The following is a 6,109-nucleotide window of genomic DNA, read 5'->3' as shown; positions in this document are numbered from 1 at the left end:
TGGTCCAATTCGATGGAGCACTTCTGTGTCCTGCTCAAAGATTAACTCTCCTTTCCTCCTGAGAGGGGGTGACCACTTCCTTGGTGATCAAAGGCAAGATCTATTTTCTTTATGCTGTTAACCTTAGGCGGGGAGACTGGGGGATCTTCATTTATATTTTAAAATTTGATTCACTCTGCAGTTTGTCTCCTGTCTATGTATCCTTTTGAGAAACCATTTTTGAGTGATCATTCTTCCATCAGATTGAACAGGATCCAGGGGGAAGTACCAAGCCTGTCCCATCGACCATCCTGTGTGTCATGTCCTGTGACCCAGTGGATGCTCAGCATGTATGTGAACCAACAGGAGTGAGTGAAGTGATGGGAATATCTCATTATTGTGGTGGCTGCACTCTGTCCGATGCCTTGAGATATGGGGAAGGGTTTACAACTGCGGAGGCGAGATGTCAGGTCCTCTGTGCTCTTCCTGAGTGCCCTGGCCTTACCCATTCCCCCAGCCCCCTCTGGGCAGCCAAGCCCAGGAGCTGGGCCACCGGCAAATGTGCTGATCAATAATCCACCTCACCCAAAGTCCGGGGGTAAGAGCGGCCAGCACAACTGGTTGTAGACTCTGAAGTCAGGTCCTTGGAGGAATTCCTCACTGAACAATGTTTTGGACCTTTTATTTTTCTCTATAGCCTCCAGCTGAAGAAACAGATTGCCTTAGGTACATGAAAGGTGAGGACACCTACTATCCCCATGGAGCCCAGTTGGGCCTGGGAGTCTGCTGTTTGTACAGCCGGTGGGCTCGTGTTGCTTTGGGCATCCCTGTGCCTGAATTCCTGCAGTACACTCGGTGGTAAGAACGGGGGTGCCTGGCAGGGAGGGAAGCGGGTCGGGAGACTACACAGCTGGGGAGACGTTAACCTGGGGTGAGCGGGAGCCGGCTGATGCATGGAATCTCGGTGCAAGGAACTCTCCAAATTCAGAGAGGTTCCCACTCCCGCAGGGTCCCTTTGATCAGGGTGCTAGGCTGTCAGCACTGCAGGGTCCCTGTGAGGATCACGGTGCCTTCAGGCAGTGGGAATTAAGGGATCCAGTGGCAATTAAATTAACTGTGCACCCAAAGCCAACCCCTGTCTGTTTCAGCCTGTTTCCTAATCTGCAAACTGGAATGATGTTAACCATCCCGCAGGTTTGTTGATGGGCTGGGACACACTAGACAGCCAGGAGCTGGAATTCCTCTGTGCCCTGATTGTTATCCTTCCTTCACACTATTTACTCTCACAAGTTCAGTCTCTCTGTCTCTCTCTCATTCACTTGTAACTTTCTCTCCTGCTCTGGTTTCATTTGATTCCCACCCTCCTCCCAATCCCCAGATGAGTGAAATTAATTTCTGTGTGTCAGTTCCAAATTCCTGGGAAAGATGCTCTGTCCCCTCTGGATTGGTTGTCCAACCCATCAGTTGCAGTCAAAGGAGTGAGTCCCTCTGTGACCAGAGGAGGGGCTCTGCCCAGCCCCCCAGCCACCACTGTGGGAGAACATAGCTCTCCGAGGAGGAGGTGCTGGCTGTGACTTGGTGTCACTAAGTGTGAATTTATCTCTCCTCTTGCCCCACCTTCATCCTCCTAAACAAAGATGAAAATTATACACTCCCGAGATTTGTGTCATGGAACACTCAGGGTGGGGGCTAAGAGGGCTGGATTCCCTGCTGAGTGTAAGGGGCTACAGTGATTCCCCAAAGAGAGCTTGTAAAGGAAACAGCACCAGCCCCACTGGACACTTAGGGTGCTGAGTCTGCGTGACATTGAGCCAGGCTTCTGACCACAGCTCAGGGGTCTGGTCCGACCGGTTAGTCTTTGAAACCAACCAGCTTTGGATTCCTCAATCCCTCCCTGAGGTTTTACCTGAACCACGAGCTTCTGTATCTCTGAAGACAGATGATGAGGACCCTTCACGTAAGGCATTTGCACAGCCCTGTGCGGGAATTTGTGCTGCACGGTCTGCCCGGCGAGCTGACCAAAGTTCGTATTTTACTGATCTTAGAAATAGTCTGGTTTCCTGATGCACTGTTTCACTGAACAAGCAACAGAAGCCACCTCTGGCTGATAAAAACCAAAAAGGGACTTAATGAAAAGATACTGGGAGGGTGCATGTAGTGGCCCAGACCAGTGCCGACCCTGGGGCCGTAGGAGATGTTGGGGAGCCCCAGGCACCAGGCTGCTCAGGGTGCTACCGGGCCCCCTGCTGCCCCAGCAGGGACCCCCCCTCCTCCTGACACTCCACCTCACTGCAGGTTCATGTCCCGGCAGGGCCAGGTCACACTGAAGCCACCAGCACACACCTCAATGGGGGAGTTGGCCCCTTCTCAGCTGAGGGCGTGCCTGGTGTGGGGAGAGGCCCAGTTAGAGGAAGACGGTTCCCCTACTGTTCCGAGTTAATGCGCAAGTCAGTGCCCATCACTCAGGAGAGCCGGGCTGGCCTGACCTCATTGTGGTGACTAGGCCGTCTAAGTTCACGTATTACTTTTTAGGTTGGAAGGCCCAAGAGGGAGAAAAAGTGGAGGTTCTAGTACTTATTTTATATTTCCCATGTACCAGGTGCGGTATGCAAGCCACTTCAGACAAGGCCTATAACAACCACATTAATAGGCCACGGAGAAAGTCGTGCATTCAGGCCTCTGCAGCCCCGAAACCCGTGTCCTCATCAGTTCCGTAGTTACCAGTGGAAGTTGTAGGGATTTATGGGACTGTGTGCTCCTGTGGGGCTGGGATGTGTGTGTTTAAATCCACATCTTCAGAAACTCGGCCAGAACCACAGCCACTGATTGTCTGCATGGAGGCAGAGGAGGGGAGGCTTCCAGCCTCTGGTCCAGCTCGTTTGGAGCTCAGAAATTGCTCCTTCTGTCCTGAAAACAACACCAGAACTGAGGGAGCTGAAAACCCACTGCTGTTCTTAGACCCACAAGAAAACTGAGGGGGAAAGCTGCTCCCAACCCAGAGAGGCAGCCGGGCAGGCTTGGAGAGTCACAGCTCCCAGGGCAGAACCCGCTATTGTAAGAAACTAGGGGGCAGGCAGATTTAACAGGTCCCTAAGGCCAGCTGGAAACAGCGTGGGGAAGTCTGAGTGTGACAACTTCAGGGGGCCAGTCACAGGGGCCCCCTGCTCTTTTTCATGCATTTTACTTCGAGGACAGTACCCTGTTCTCAGAGTGAAAATCATAGGAAAACTCCTCATGCTTCCTGCCAGGAAAGGATAAAATAACTCTAATGAAATACACCCAGAATATTCTCTTCCATTGTGGGGGGTTGTGTTTTTTTTTTAAATGAGAAATTATTTTACCAGAGCCTAACCAGCCTGGGGGAAGGGAAATCCCTTCTGTCTCACCCAAATTGGGGTGAAGGGAAAGAGACACACTTGTGGAGGTCACAGCTCAGGGCACAGGCTCAATGAGAACTAATCACAGGAGTATAGATGCCCTGCTCTGTTCCACTACCCCAACACCTTACCTCCATGTCAGTAGGGCCTCTGTGTAATAACAGGAATAAAATTAAAATAAGTTAATGTCTCAGGAGTGTCTAGGGAAAACACAAAGACAGCGGGCGGATGAAAACAAGGACACACAGGCAGCTTTAGCCTCTCACACCAATGGCTGTAGCAAACTACACACAGCCCATCCCAGTAGATAAACAGAAAACCTCACAGAAAAAACTATTTATTTTGGTTCTCTTACCCAGTGCATTCCATGGTGCATCCTCACCTAGAATTGAGTGGAAGCAAGTCCATTTCAGAAGGGACATAACTGAAGAGGAATGGCTTTCCAGACTCTGAAGGGCAGAGAAACACCAGCCTGGGTTAGAGAAAGGTGAGGGTTGGGTAAGGGGTGGGCTGCCTTCCCCAAATAAGGAACCTTCCTGAGGCCAGCACAGTGGGAGGGAGGGCCATGGGGTGGAAGCAGATAGACTTCTTCCTGAGAACTGATGGGATGCCTCAAAGGGACCATTCAGGTGCCCATTCAGGTGTCTTGATGGTGGGAGCCAGTTGGTCTGCCTCAGAGCCCAGGACTGAGGTGGGTGCATAGCAGGCAGGTCTTACTTAGCTGGATCCATTTCACTTCTCCGAAGCCCTGTGTAAAACATGAAGCGTGAACGGCCTGGTGAGCACAGCTCTGCCCTCAAGACCGGTTTCTACTCCTCTCTTCCCAGAGAACAGCATCTCTGAGCCCGTCCTGGGTGACCTCACAGAGATCACTCTAGTGGCCCAGGCTAGTGACCGGGAACATGTACCTTCCTGCAGCCAACCCCAGACGTCCACTGATGCATCATATACTGGCAAATATGTGAGTTCATGTGCATTGGTCTAACAGCAGAGACTCTGCCACAGGCCCAAGAGGTGGTGTGTGGGACATACAGGGGTGCAGGACTGTAAGCAGTGCAAAGGTGTAAGTGGTGGCAGGGGTGCAGGGGCTGTGGAGGGTGAAGGCATTTCAGGGGTTGTGGGGGTGCAGGCAGTGCAGGGAGTGTCAGGGGTGCAGAGGTACAGGGAGTGTAGGGGTGCAGGGAGGTGCTCAGGCAAGTGCACATCCTCGCAGTCAGCCTGACCACGGGAGGCTAGTGCAATGGTTTGGGGCGGCGGAAGCGGAGGCGGCGGCGGGTGGGAGGCTGCCCGGGCAAGCCGGTCGATTTCTTCTCTTCCCTGCAGCCTGGCCTGGGGGTGCCTTGTCCGCCGGAGATTCGCCAGATGTTGGACTCCAAGTAAGCTTGCTCCTGGGAGGTGGGGCGGTTAGGTCAGCAGGCGGCGGCAGCGGTAGGGGGGCGGAGCGGGGCTGCCCCTGGCGAACTGGTGGAATAGCTGCCTTCTCCCGGCTGCCGGGCCTGGGAGCAGCCTCTGCTGCCCCAGGTCGCCGGACACACCTGTCCCACTCAGCTTGCTGAGTGGGGAGTGGAGGCGGTGCCGTTAATGTGCGGGGACCACGGGGGTAGGGGGGCTGCCGCGGGGGAGCCGGTCAATTCTCTCCGCACTCCCCCGCGGCGGAGCCTGGGGGCGGCCTCCGCTGCCCTAGAGGCGGGACGCCGGTCTCCAGGTGAGCTTGGTCCTGGGAGGTGGGAGCAGCGGCGACAGGGGGAGGGGGTCCTTTCCAGGGAGCTGCTCCATTTCTTCTCTCCCCCGCGGCCTGGCCTGTGGGCGACCTCTGCCGCCGGAGATTTCCCTGAGGTCCGACTCCAGGTAAGCTTGCTCCTGGGAGATGGGTGCGGTGCGGTCAGGGAGCTGGTAAGGTGGTGGCTGCGGGGATAGGGTGGCTGCCCCGGGGTAGCTTGTGTATTAGCTCCATGTCTGCACCGCATGGCCTGCAAATGGCCTCTGCTGCCCCAGGTCCCGGGACACCCCTGTCCCACTTAGCTAACTGGGGGCGGGAGGCAGGGTAGTCAGGGAGCAGGGGTGGCGGGGTTCGGGGGCCTGCAGCTGGGAAGCTGGCCCATTTGCTCCCATCTTCCCCGCGGCTTGTCCTGGGGGCGGTCTCTGTTGCCCTGGGTTACGGGACACGTGTATCCTAGTCGGCCTGACCCCGGGAGGCTGGCGTGGTACGTTGGGGTTGGTGGCAGCAGCGGTGGGTTTTCCCATGAAGCTGGTCCATTTGCTCCCATTTCCCCTCATGGTTTGCTCTGGGGGCGGTCACTGTTGCCCCAAGTTCACCGGACGTCCATCTCCAGGTCAGCCTGCTCCCTAGAGGCGGCCACCGAGAGGTCAGGGGGCAGGAGCGGTGGCTGATGCGGGGGGATGGGGATGCCTTGGGGAGTTGGTGGATTGGCTTCTGTCTCCCTGATGGCCTGGTGTGGGAGTCGTCTCTCCTGCCCTAGATCACCAGACACACCTGTCCCATTCAGCCTGCTGGGAAGGGTCGCCCTGGGCGGTGCCTTTAAGGTGCGAGGGTGGCAAAGGCGGAGGTAGAGGACCTGCAGCGCGGAGCTTGTCAATTTGCTCCCCTCTTCGCCGCTGCCAATCCTGGGGGTGTCCTCTGCTGCCCAAGAAGCTGGATGCCCGTCTCCAGGTCAGCTTGCTCCTGGGAGGCGGACGCGATGAGGTCGAGGGGCAGGGGCAGCCGGCCGTCGCAGCTTCCTAATGGGGCCACT

This window comes from Camelus bactrianus, chromosome 5 (assembly GCF_048773025.1).
Source record: "Camelus bactrianus isolate YW-2024 breed Bactrian camel chromosome 5, ASM4877302v1, whole genome shotgun sequence".
Taxonomy (NCBI): Eukaryota; Metazoa; Chordata; class Mammalia; order Artiodactyla; family Camelidae; genus Camelus; species Camelus bactrianus.
This window is presented reverse-complemented; position numbering follows the sequence as displayed.